Genomic DNA, 12,689 nt, shown 5'->3' with positions numbered 1-12,689 from the left:
TTTTAAAAAAATTGAAAAAATCTCCAAAAATCCCAAAAATTTTCTAAATAATTTTTCAATATTATTACATAATTTTTCAATATTATTACATAATTTTTCATCAATATAAAATATTTTCTTATCAATTTTAGATTAATATGGAGCCAAAGGTAAATGAGATCTTTAGACTTATGACACTAGTCGGAGTCTTCAATTGCGCTAACCTGAACGATGTTCCACTGGTGTCTCAAGCTAACCCAACGGACCTATGCTCTATAATCTATGGCAGGGACACATAATTGGTCACATCAAAGTCGTTGAGCTAGAGCTTCTCGTCTCCAAGGGTTCAATGGATTACTGGTGCACCCTTGTGGGACATGTTCCTACTCAAATACAGGGGTCCTCTCAAAGCACATGCACACAAGCTCTTCTAAGTCGGATAATACTATAGAAGAGTGGCTTCCCCATACTACTGTGGGTGCACATGCCATAGAACGGTCTCGTGTCAGGATACAGGCTCATGTCCCATGAGCCGACCATTTCATACAGGGTAAATACTTTTTTAAATACTCGGGTTTTATTATTCTCGATTGGGTTCTCCAGGCCCTGGCTTAGCACATCAACTATGAGACATTCTAATTAATATAGTCCTGACTGGGAGGTGGCCCTCACATCTCCCTGAGAGTTCACACTTTCAAAACGTATACTCTCAATGCCTCAAATACTCGGGGTATATGAATCTGGGCCCCAATTCTCCGAGCATCCAGATTCAGTCTCTCTCTAACTCCCACTGATGGTAAGACTATTGGCTTTAAGGCCTTGAAAGGCCACATAGCCAATAATTAGAAGATTATTTATAGATGAAAAAAGTTTGAAATTTGAGTTTTCTAATACTTAGATCTCACTCCCTAAAAATTAGATGGTCATTATTCAATTTTGAGACATTATTTTTTTTCAAGGATTTAGACATTGCAATTAATAAATATTTTCATCTAGGCTAATCGATGGGTCAAAGAGGTTATAATTCCAAAATTTGGGTTCGTAAATTTAATTTGTGATGGGTTTTACCAGAGGGAGTAAACGGGAGTATACACTCAATGAAGTATAATATCATTTGGCTTTTAATTTTATTTTATTTTTTATTTGTAAAATCACCCTCAAATTTGGTATGTTTATACTTCTTATGATTATATACATATAAAAATATTAAAAATAGTTTAAAATAAATAAATGACCAAACTACTTCTAAATAATATAGGGGTAGTTTGATAATATTAGTTATATTAATAATTTTTTAAATATTTTTAATAGGTATATGATAATGCAAAGTATGAACATACCAAATTTGATATTAATCTGATGTATATAAAAAAGGTAACTATAATGTACAAAATATAAAAAATTATTTTGAAATATATAAACCCAATTTTGTATATAATTTTCTCTTATTTTTATAATGTTTCAAAATATAGTGTTGCACTGTTTTTTTGATATTCTATCTCGGAGAAAAGTTTTTTTTTTTTTTTGGGCTATTTTTTTTTTTTTTATATATTTTGTACATTATAGTTCCCATTTTTTTCCATATGGATCAGGGAGTTAGGGTCAATGAGATGGTGGAATGAGAGTGAAAAGTTAAGTGTGCTCTATTTAGGGTCATCTTATGGATAATGTGGCTTCATCTAAAGAAAAAGCAATGGGTCTCTGTGCATTGAGAGGTAGGGCCTTGACATCGAGTGAAATGAAATTTCCTATAGAGAGGGAAATACTATTATGGTGCCTCTTGCAATGTGAAAGACTGATTTCTTGTAGAGAAATGATCCCATAGAGATTTTGAGTTGTGTGCATTTTATCGAGCATCTATCTTATTTGCTCTCAAGATTTTCTTCCTAGACAATAGTTTAGCTGTGAAATAGAGATGAAGATCAGTGGGTGATATTGATCGGTAGAAGCGGTCTAAAAGCGTTGTTCGACTGGATTTTGTTGAAGGTTAGGGAGATAACATTGTATCCCAAAATCTATAATGTTACTCTCATCAATAGGGTAGATTTCATTTGTCATGCTAGTCGATGTTATCCTTTTAAAGTAAACCATATAAATCTTTGTGTTCTTGTAATTTGTGAGTCTTATGCTTCCTTTCTCGTATTATGGTTCTATATTTTTGCCGATTTTGTTTCTAAGATCTACATAAATTATCCTGGCGGGATCCCGATATTACGGGTTCATATTTTTGCATAAAGAAGGTCCTTAGATCCTAACACTTCCATGTGCACCAACAAATATTTGGGATCAAAACCATTTTAGGGCGAGATCTTATAAATATGAACTTGCCATTTTGAAGCTCAAACCCTCCCTCTATTTTGATTTCTCCTTAAATTGTCCCCCAAAATTTTTGAAATTTGTTTCAAAGTGATGTTTTAAGACCCCTCCAACAAATATATATCATGATTATACGATTGAAGCCCTTGTTCGAATTGATCTAATTTGAAATTTCACGAGTTTTTGCAACCCCTAAAATCTTTCATTCCTCACCCCTTTGTTCCACCAAATTAGTTCAAAGCAGCGTTTTAAAAAACGTCGAGTCGAACCGGACTCGCCCGGTTGGACTCGGAATTCGCGAAAAGGGACCGGATCGGTTGAAAAATCTGAAATCGTCCTGTTCTAGAGAGAACCGGACGATTCCGCACAGTGACTCACCGATTCACTGTACGGAATCGGCGAGTCCGTACGGATTAGTTTTTTTTTTTTTTTTTTGTTTTGTAATCCATGATAGATTTTTTTGTAATACTTGATCGATTTTTTTGTAATCCATGATCGAATTGTTTTTGTTTTTTTGTAATCCATGATCGAAATTTTTGGTTTTTTGTAACCCATAATAGAATTTTTTGTAATCCATGATCGAAATGTTTGTTTTCTTTTCTTGTAATCCATGATCGCTTTTTTTTTTTTTTTTTTTTTTTTTTGTAACCCATGACAGAATTTTTTGTAATCCATGATCGAATGTTTTGTAATACATGATCGAAATGTTTGTTTTTTTTTTGTAATCCATGATCGAAATGTTTGTTTTTTTTTTTGTAATCCATGATTGAATTTTTTGTTGTTTGCTTTTTTTGTAACCCGTGATAGAGTTTTTTGTAATCCATGATTGAATTTTTTGTAATCCATGATCGGACTGTTTTTTTTTTTTTTTGTAATCCACGATTGAATTTTTTGTTTTTTTTTGTTTGTTTTTTTTTGTAATCCATGATCGAATTTTATGTAATCCATGATCGAATTTTATGTAATCCATGATTGAATTTTTTGAAAATTTGTGATTTTTTTTTTTTAATCCATGATCTAATTTTTTTTTGTAATCCATGATAGAATTTTTTGAAAATTTGTGATTTTTTTTTTAATCCATGATCGATTTTTTTGAAAATTTGTTATTTTTTTTTTTTAATCCATATTATTCAAAGAGAAAATGAGAGAGATGATGATTCTGAGGCCACCCTATCCCAGCCATATTATTCACATATCGAGTCCCAACAGCATCAGTGTAGGGATGAGCACAAAATACTGTAAATTAAATGCTGAATGGCGGTTCATGCAGGGAAAGAACATATCAATATTCGCATATTTATTCAAAAACATGAAAATTCTTAATGGAGTACCCTCATTTTTTATTGAATTCCTAAAAAACAATATTTATAATGAATTTTAATAATTTTTTCGAATTTTTTTTAAGCTTTATTCTGACCGATTCACCCGATCCGGATCGCCGATTCGTCGATCCGGATCAGTTTTTTGGAAGCCCGATCCAGGTCACCGATCCGTTTTTTAAACCATTGGTTCAAAGCTATCCCCAAATGTCCGTATAACATTGATCTCAAAAGTCGAATTTATCCCCAAATGTCCGTATAACATTGATCTCAAAAGCCGTGACAATTTTTTGAATCAAAACGAGAAATTTTTTATTTTACTTTGTTTATTCTGATTTTGAATTACCTCATACGTTATGAAATCCAAATTCTGATTACGAATATTTAAATTTTATGTATTTTCCTGTATTTTTGGGCTATTTTTACTCTTTTTTACTCCTTTTGTTGTTTTTTAAATACTGGCTGAGTCGGCTGGGCCTGCTTGCAGAGTCAACCGACTCGAACTCAGTAAGCACCCAATTCGAGTTCCCGAGCCAAGTTGTTAAACACTAGTATAAAGAGGCTTCAAATGCTTTGCTGTAAGTTTGGTACCCTACAATTTCTTAGCACCATCCAACCCATAGATCTTAACAATGTAAGATTGAGGGATCATTCGTTTGCAAAAAAATTTTCGAATTGTTTTAGATTATATAGTTTGGGTGCCAAATCCCAGCCAACAGTGATTAACATCAGAACCTCTGACTAGTCAACTAACTAGTCATCAATTGATCTGATCTTGTTTGAACTGGATAGGAAGTTTGGATCCAAGTACTTTTCCAAGGAAAGTTTTGTTTAGAATCCAGAGGGAAGAAGGCGTGGATTTTGCTTACTGGTTCTAAATCAATTCTCCAGTTTTAATTCACTACAGGGGCTATGTCAACTTTGAGGGGAGGAACCAACCACGGTGAAAGAAAGACCTATGTGATCATTTACAAGGGAATACATTATTATTATTATTATTATTTTTCTTCACCCCTTTCTTTTGGCAAAAGATCGCTTATATGTGGTCTTTATTATAATAAGATAAATTTTAAAATAAAATCAACATAACAATAAAACCAAGATCTTAACAACTTGACGCCATTGAAACAACTATGCACTATACTTGAGAACAAACGATAAGATTGCAAGAAACAAAAGGAAGAGTACCAGAGATTACCTCAACCGGGCTTATTATACCTCACACCGAGTCACCACCATCCGATGGCACGGGATCAACGGTCTAGCTTCAATCTCGAACTGAGAAAACAAATTTCAGTCAAGCCACACTAATGGAACATAAACCCCTTTGATCACAAACTCAAACCCTAGGTGAATTATCTTACAAAACCTAGTTTGAGATAGATGGATTTTCTTTTTGCTAAACCCTAAGACCCTTAGCCATAAATCCATATTTGAGAGATAGGAGAGAAGAACTCCATAACCTAAACCCTTAGGTTCTTTCACAATGTGGGGGAGAGACATCAAATATGAGGGAGATAAACTTTTTTAAGAGAAAGAGATAGAAAGATAAGGTGTAGGGATTTTTTAGTAGAGACAATCCCTTTTTATAAGCTTTGAATAAGATTAGGATTTCTTAGGGTTTTCTTTGGCTTGCCTCTTCTTGTGAGATTGAACATAAACCGTCGATCAAGGGTGACTTGTGGGGTAAAAGATCTGAGCCATCCATTCTATAAATAGGTCATCAACATTATGAAATGTGTATGAACCATTATCCCCATTTCTTAAACCATTTTCTCATTAATAGAAATTAAATAAATAAAATCTAATCAAAATATTGTGCATACCATAAAATAGCACAAGTCTACTCAATCTTTTCATAAAATCTTTCAAAGATATATCAAGTCAATATTTAGTCGATATCTTCCAACCATATGAGCACATGCCATATCACCAAAAAACAAGAAAGAGAATAAGGGTGGGACGTGCCACCCAAGGGAGGCACTCATAGGCCCCACCTTCTAAAAATATGGTGGGCCCATATGCACAATGGGCCCCCATAATATTTTTATATATTTAAAATTAATAAAAATATTTTAAAATATTATTTGAATATTTAAACAATTGTAAATCAATATCTTTAATTTATCAATCCAAAAATTATAAATAAAATATCCAAGGGATCATAAAAATTCAAATAATAATCTTAAAATAATTTTCATCATAAAACAAACACAATTAAATTAATTTGATGGAAAAATGATCAATATGGTTTAGGAATCAACAATCATGGGGCACTCCAATTTCAACTGTGGACTACATACCACACTTGCTTCTACATACCACACTTAGTATGGACCCTTAGTATGGTCCATGAGGGACTACACTCCCATTGAGTTCATGTTCCACTATATTATTTTATTTTACAAGCACTCATAAGGCCTTTAAAGGCCACATAAACCCAACATCTCCCACTTGGCCTTTGAATGTCTTACATTCTCTCTTTCTCACTTTCTCTTATTTTCATCTCTCTCTCCCAATTATAATATCTCTCAAGCATTTTTACTTATTCTCTCAATGCATTAATCATGGCTTTTGCCATCAATCTTTTCACAAAAAAGATTTATAGAAGCAACACATTTTTCTCTCTGCTGTTCGGATCTCATCCCAAAAATGGTCGTAGCTCATCTTTCACATCGTATCGCGAATCATAGACCTGTTGTCACAAAAGACCATCACGTACCCTGATCGCATGGCGTCGTATGTTCATGAGCTCAAAAGAGTTCTTCAAATAGGTTGTTCCCTTTTGTAGCCATACAATCAGCACCAAACATTTGGGTTCCATGGGTGAACAACATTATAGTTTGTTGTTACATTTGGCATGCAAAATACTAGCAGGTCCCACTGAAATATTTAGTTTATCTGGATCTCGATCTTTCTCAATCTCACCTCATTCCTTAGGTGATAAAAACATGATTTTATATGCTTAGAGTTCTTATGGAATCGTGGCTCCTTTGACATGCATATCGTCACCGTGTTGTCGTTAAAATTCTTACTGCCTCACAATGCATGAGGTAAAAGTCAAGTCGATTAAGAAATTTCTTAATCCATACGGCCTCCTCGATCACCAAACAACACGCCACGTACTCTACCTTCATGGTGGACAATTTCGTCACATCCTGTTTCTTTGATTTTCAAGAAATTGCGCCCCCTCCAAGCATAGACATATATCCAGATGTAGACTTCGGATCATCTGGATATGTGAGATAGCTTGCACCTGTATATCTGAATATCCCAGCAGCTAAAAAAAAACCGTGGGACTGTAGCAGCTCCCACTCAATTATTGTACAAACAACATATATATTCTCAACATTCTTATGCATATATCATGAGGTAGCAAATCAAGTTTCATGCAATATGTAATTCAATACCCGTTGGTTTCACAATATGCAAAAACCTTCATGAACCACAAAGGTTCAACCACATCAGACATCTTGGTAGTAAATACATACAAACCAAGTTATCTAATCAACACACTATGTGTCAGGGAAGCCCATCACGATGGAATTCCTACAATATTCCTTATGGTTGAAAGTCTTATGTAATCGAGGATTCTAAATAACTAGAAATATGGGTCAAGGCATATAAGTATTTAAAAAAAAAACAGTGCCTAATAATTTTTCTCCGACTTTTATAAATACCTTCAAGACAGAATGTTTTTCTTTTTAATAAAAAAAAAATTGACTTGATATATATATATATGCATTCACAAGTAATATTTATATAATAGTATGACAGTTTAAAATGATTTTCAACCAGTGATTAATGCACCATGAGACCACTCTTTCTCTACACCCTTCTTTTCTACCAATTTTTAAGAGAAATATTTAATTAAAATATTAAGGTATAATGTGGCATCATGAAATAATTAACAAAAAAAAAAAATGAATAACGGAGGATGCATGCTTTGACATGTGTCAAGTTGGGGAGTGTCCTCCCTCACTTAAAAAACATTCCTTCCCCACTCATGAGCAAATGATGAAGCTCATCAAGTTCTATCTCTCTTTCTCGTAAGTCTCTTTCTCTCTCTTATTTCAATTATACGTTTTATTTTTTCTCTCTCCCTCATAATAATATTATTATTTTAATAATATTCTCATGAAGTATTCTCTCATAATAATATTATGATTTTAATAATACTCTCATTATTCTCATAATAATGATATTCTTATAAAAAATAGTATTTTCTTTCACTCATATATCCTCATTACTTTCTTATAATAATATTATTATTTTAATAATATTCTCACAATAATAAATAATACAGTTAGCATTACAATCTTAAGAGTATCAATTTTAATTTATTACACATGACCTAATTAGTTATATATGATATACTTAATTTTGTATTATGGAGTTCAATTAGCTAATTTGATAATTTTATTATAATGTTATGAATGGTTTTTACATATGTATTACCATATGTGTCATCATTATATTAATATATTATTTAATTTATTATCAAATTTTCATTTATATATTATTTATATACATGTTATTTGCACTGTTTAATATCATAATATTCATTATAATTTTTTTAAAATTTTTATATTACATGTGATACTATGTTAACCTCACATGTTATAGTATGCTCTTATCATGATAATGTTCTCAAAACGTTATCATACAAATAATAACATACCTTCAGCTAAACATTCTTGATTCCAGTTCTACTCTGGCAACGATAATAACATATCCAACTCATAGTGACAAATAAGTAAGTGCTTCATTTTTCCAGTAAAATCATTATAGGAAAAGTTGATATATTTGTAATATTCCTAGAGATATTTCTACATTTAATTGTAATATTTCTAGCATAAATTTTAGATATTGTAAGTGTTATGTGCAAGTGGCTTTGTTTTTTCTTAAAAACAATAGTTAAAAAATTTGGGTTTCTACGCTATAAGTATTACGTTTTTCTGTAACGTGATTATTTGAAAATACTGTAAGTGTTATCTGTATGTGCAAGTGTATGTGCTTTGTGCAAGTGTTCTGTGCAAGTGTTGTGTGCAAGTGTTACGTGCATGCATTATGTGCACATGTTAGGTGCAAGTGTTATGTGCAAGTGTTTTGTCCAAGGGTTATGTGCAAGTAAATGCTATAAACTGCTTCATGTGAAATCATGTTAATAATTTCAAGGATATTTTGAAAATATAATCTTATTGTTTCCTAATATCTACTACATTGATATATAGACTGCAATTGACATAATAATGTCTTTTGAATTTATATGCATGATAATATGACATAATGATGTCTCTTGTGACTATATGTATAGCATAAGCATGTTGATGTTTCTTGTGATTTCATATAAGATATGTGTACATGGTAACATGCTTCTAATGAGATATGTGTGTATGGTAACATACTTCTGATAAGATATGTGTGCATGATAACATGCTTTCGATAAGATATGGGCGCATGGAAACATGCATTTATTATGATCTGATGAAATATTTGTGTTGGCAGTTCTGATTTTCCCTAACTCTCTATGATAAGATGAGAGAAGTGTATGTATTTGGAAAGTCGCACCTCCAAAACTTATGTGAGGAACTACTCATTGGGATCCCTTTGGTAGTGTAACGCTCTATTGCTAGAAGGGCAAATGAGAGGGTCATGTCTTGCAAGGCCAGTGTCTATCAAAAACCCCAACACGCACTGTGGTTATGTGCGTGTGTGAGGCACTACACAACGGATTTACCCATTGGTGGTGCTTCTCCCAACGGGATGGTAGAAATTCTAACCTTGTACCCGAAAGTGTTTCTACTACATGGCTTCTATTGTTGTGAATGCTTGTTTGATTATATATGATTCTTAATGTTGATCTTGATATGAATCGTGTGCATATGATTTATATATCATGTTTATTTTCTTCGATTAATAAGGAATAAATGATAAGTGTAAGATAAGAAATGAATGTCTAATAGCATGTATTGGAATGCATAAAATCAATACGTCGAAATTCTACTTAATATACATTCTTTTAGAAAATATTTATACTTTCTAACCATGATTTGTAAAGATAATTATGGTCACTTACTGAATAGCCAAACTCATCAAGCTATTGTGAAATTTTTCAGAGTAACCGCAGACGTATTGTTCGTATGTGTAGCATGAGTAGTTTGGAAGAAGTTTCTAATCATGGATAAATTCACCTTTGTAGCTTTTGTTCTATCAAAGTTGTATATGTGTATATATATATATATATATATAAATCCTCATGTTATTATAAGTTGTGAATTAGACTTTATAAGAGTCTGAAAGCTTGTGAATGGAAAATTTAGAATTTGTTTTGTTCCTTAAGAATAAATTGTTACATCTCAAGAATTTTAGTGTTATAAAACATGGGGTGTGACAATTATGGCATCAGAGCATCAGGATAGGATTCTTGGCCTAGAATCTTTGAAGGACCCTTAGGTTGAATAGGGATAGACTAGTAACTAGTGTTTGGATGTTCCTGTTTTAGGTCAAGATGTCAAGGACTCGTGGTAGCAATTCGAACAAGAATGATGGGAACACTGAGGTTTTCGGGGAATTCTTTAAGACACTCGGGGCCATGACTCAAGTCATGAAATCGTATGTCATCCCCGGCTATCCATGCCCCAAATCATGTAGATGGTGGGTTATTTGAAAGATTCAAGATATTTGCACCACCAGTATTTTCGGGGCATGAAAGGGCAGAAAAGCCTAATAAATGGAAGAGACTAGAAGTCTGACAGATTCGTCTCATTCTTTTGTTGCACCATATTTTACATGTCATTTAAATGTTGAACCTTTACCTCTTGACTATACTTTAGAAGTGTGTACACCTATGGGGAACTCTTTGGTAATTGATACGGTGTTCTAATAGTGTGAGGTATTTTATTCTTAGATATTCAGGACTTTGATGTTATTTTGGGCATGGACTGGTTGTTCACACACCATGCCACTATTGAATGTTCACACACCATCCTTTTTGTAAAGAAAAAGGATGGGTCCATGAAACTTTGCATTGATTATATGCAGTTGAATCAAGTAACAATGAAAAACAAGTACCCTCTTCTTAGAATTGATGACCTCCTCGACCAACTTCAAGAGGCTCAAGTGTTCTCTAAAATTGATATCCGAACAGATTATCATCAAATGCGTGTCAAGGAGGGAAGTGTTCCCAAGACTACACTCAGAACTCGATATGGTGATGCCGGTCGGGTTGACCAATGCCCCGGCTGTTTTCATGGACCTGTTGAATAGAATATTCAGACCCTTCTTGGATAGAATTGTGGTGGCCTTCTTCATTGATGATATTTTGGTGTATTCAAAGGGTCAAGAGGAGCATGAGCAGTACCTGAGGGAAATGCTTTAGACTCTGAAGTCAGAAACGTTATATGCCAAGTTGAGCAAGTTTGAGTTTTGGCTTTCTAGTGTAGCCTTTTCTTGGGCATGTTGTTTTTAAAGAGGGAATCATTGTTGACCCTTCTAAGAATGACGTCGTGATCAAGTGGGAAAAACCGACAAACATTACAGAGGTTTGTAATTTCCTGGGGTTATGAGGATATTACAGGCACTTCATAGAAGGATTTTAAAAGATAGCGCTCCCTCTGACTTGACTGACCCAGAAGAATGTGAAGTTTATATAGTCAAATGACTAAAAAAAGAGCTGCTAAGAGCTAAAAAGGAGACTAACCACATCTTCGATACTGATCTTACCTATAGGAAATGAGAATTTTACAGTTTGCATCGATGCCTCTCACAAAGGACTCGGATGTGTAATTATGCCGTGAGGGAAGGTCCATTGCCTATGCCTCAAGACAGTTGAAGCCTTATGAGCAGAATTATGCAACACATGATTTGGAGCCTGCGGTTGTAGTATTTGCCCTGAAAAATCTGGAGACACTATCTCTATGGAGCCAAATTTGAGGTGTTAATGGACCATAAAAGCCTCATGTACTTGTTCTCCCAAAAGGAGTTGAACATGAGGCAAAGAAGATGGATGGGCTTGTTAAACGATTATGATTGTGCCATCTAATATCACCCGGGCAAGACTAATGTAGTAGCAAATGCTTTGAGCAGGAAACCCATGGCATCAGTGGCTCATCTGATGACAAGAGAGATGAAGTTATTCAAAGAAATAATGGATTAGCATTAGGGCGAAACCCCAACTAGTTCCAAAGTTTCGTCTGGCACAAAAGAAGGACCCTCAGCTCATAAAAATTGTAGCAAAGATAAAATTGAGAAAGAGAGACGAATTCTCTATAAGTAATGACGACTTGTTGAGATTCATAAGTTAGATATGCATCTCGAATGATGAAAGCGTAAAGAAAGCTATCTTGGAAGAAGCACATCACTCTCATTACACCATACATCCTTGAAGCACTAAGATGTATCAGGACCTGAAGAAAACCTTATGGTGGAATTATATGAAAAGGGAGGTGGCACTATTTGTGTCTAAATGCTTAACATGCCAGCAAGTAAAAACTGAGTATCAGAAGCCTACTGGGTTATTGCAGCCCTTACCTGTGCCAGAATAGAAATTTGAGCACATTTCCATGGATTTTGTTTCCGACTTGCCCAGAACGAGTTCAGAGCATGACAGCATTTGGGTCATTGTGGACCGACTGACCAAGCCTACCCACTTCTTGTCGATCCGCATGATCTAGACTTTGGACTGACTGACCCAATTGTATCAAAGAGATAGTGAGGTTTCATGAAGTTTCGGTCAGTATTATGTCCGACAGGAATACTCGATTTACCTCTAGATTTTGGGCTAGTCTATGGTCAGCTTTGGGAATGAGACTCACCTTTAGCACTGCATTTCACCCTGAGACTGTTGGACAATTAGAGAGGACCATCCAAACCTTAGAAGATATGCCAAGGGCTCGTGTCACTGACTTTATAGGACTTGACCTTTATTGAGCGACTAATTTAAATATTGGATAGGAACGTACAAGTATTGTAACGAGGACATTCCTTTAGTCCGTATATTGTAGCAATACCATTCGAGGTAGGAGTTGAACAGAAAGATGAGATCTGGGAAAATACCCTTTTCTTTTTCAGCAA

This window comes from Amborella trichopoda, chromosome 11 (assembly GCF_054954075.1).
Source record: "Amborella trichopoda isolate Santa Cruz 75 chromosome 11, AtrichopodaSantaCruz75HAP2 v2.0, whole genome shotgun sequence".
Lineage (NCBI taxonomy): Eukaryota > Viridiplantae > Streptophyta > Magnoliopsida > Amborellales > Amborellaceae > Amborella > Amborella trichopoda.
Note: the sequence above shows the minus strand (reverse complement) of the source record.